The sequence below is a fragment of the Poecilia latipinna genome, unplaced genomic scaffold, assembly GCF_001443285.1.
Source record: "Poecilia latipinna isolate Pla-1442-1.1 unplaced genomic scaffold, P_latipinna-1.0 Scaffold4879, whole genome shotgun sequence".
NCBI lineage: Eukaryota > Metazoa > Chordata > Actinopteri > Cyprinodontiformes > Poeciliidae > Poecilia > Poecilia latipinna.
Genome location: NW_015117495.1, coordinates 1 through 2,080, shown reverse-complemented (window position 1 = coordinate 2,080; position 2,080 = coordinate 1).

Sequence of the window (2,080 nt, the reverse complement as noted above, 5' to 3'; positions counted from 1 at the left end):
TTAATAGATTAATTAAACTCACCTTGCCACCTAACCTGTCACGCTTTGGATCCAGTGTTTGCAAAGGTAAGGGAGAGAGAAAAACAGGAAGATGATTCTGGAGGTAAAAAGTTGGTGGGAGGAGCATGGAAATGTTGCTGAAACACAGGTGGAGTCGCCAGACCTGTTGGGTTTTATCAACACCCTCAGGTTTCCATAGCTCCTCAGCTACAGCAGGGCTGTCTGAGGCCGGACAGAGAGACATCGGAGAGCAAAGCTGATCCTCAGACCACGGGATGAAGAGAGAGGAGGTGGCTCTAAATACAATGGGGGACTTTGAGGTAAGTGCGCTTTTACATCCCAGTCTCACTACATAATTCAGGATCGAAGCTAATATAACTTTACTTCTGTGAACGAAATAAGTTTATGTGAAACAAAACACTGAGGAGATTGTCAATGGAAAACCCAGATACATATTTAAATAAATGATATTTTCAGTAGTTTGACTACTGAATATATACTACAGACAAAATCAACAGCACAAATACAATCACAATAGGCTTTAAGAAATTTGGCGGTTAAGCTGTAAATATCTGAATTTCTGCTCTTTGTTAATGGACCACATCGTTCCCATTGACTGAAAAGACTCACACCAGCTTGGTCTCCAAGAAAGGGGGGTTGGAATTTGACCAAACCCGTGTTACAACTCCTATATTCACTTTTACTGCAGCAAATCCAGAAAGTCCACAGCTCTGTTTTCAAAAGGGATCTTAAATGTTTTAGAATGGGTCTTTACTCCCAGATGTGAATCATATCTCAAAGAATCTTTACAGCAAAAACAACACATCTGTTCCTAACTGTGGTGTTTACCATGGCACTTGTAAGCATTGTGTTGAGGTGAATGAAAGTTTTGCAGTGAGAGTTGCACCCAAGTGTGACGTATCATCCACCCATGTGAATGACTGGGCAGAGCTGCATGCCTTCACCCTGTCATTGTGCTTGGATTGTAAGTTTCCATCAGAGAAAGGTGAAGCAGGAAGATGGTCCAAAAGTATTTAAAGTATTCAAGGCAGACAGCTGTGCTGACCAGATGTCCTAAATGTAAAATGTACTCTTTACATTCAGAATTTAATTATTTTTACTAACTCGTGGGACTACAACAGATTTTCTATTTGTCTTCAGGGGATATTTGTCTTTCAGCTCCAGATTATGTTCATAAGATCATGTTTACCTTTGGGAATAATAAGCTTTGTTTTTCATTAATCCCTCATTTCTTTATTGAAATGTTTTATTTGTGTGATGTAATACTCACATCTTAAACGTCGCATTTTCTTTACAGCTGCAAGAACAAAATTATGATTAACAGGAATAGTCTTTAAGACATCAGTCATAGTCCATAAAATGTGTTTATGTTTAGTGAATTGAGCTATTGAAATAAAATTACTTTTCAATAATATCAGCTAAGTTAAATTAATGACTGCATGTTATTCTTTAGTTCTTCATACATTGAGCTTAAATGGAAATCTATAATATGAAAATCGTGAAAGATGTATCCAAAAATATTCAAAAGTGGCTTTTAAAAGGGAGACCACTTTGGAATATTTTTGATTTCTTTGTTTTTACAGAGCAAAGAAATTTGTATTGCAAATTTAATCAACAAGGCAGTTCAGTTTACTTTGAGTGATGGAAACATGAAACAATTACCAAACAAAACAAAAAAGAAACATTACAGTTCAGACTAGAATTAATCAGTGTTACAGTTATTAATAATCAAAGTCAACTCTCGACAAATGCGGTTTTAGTCTTGACTTATAGTGTTTCAGCATTTTTGCAGTTTGTGAAAGTTTGTTCTAGATTAAACTGAATGAAGCTTCTGGACCCAGTCCAGTACCAGAGGATCTGACCCAGCTCTCCAATCGTTTCAGTAATAAGTCCTGGTCAACTGTGTCTTATGCTGTGGAACACAGTCTCAGTGCTGTGGTTACCACGGAAATCAGACAGAAAGATGTCAAAGTGGTTGATCATTGTTAAGAAACTATTTAACTGTTGAAACATTTTTTTTTAATTTAGGCTGGAGAAATTAGCCTGTAATTCTGCAGAC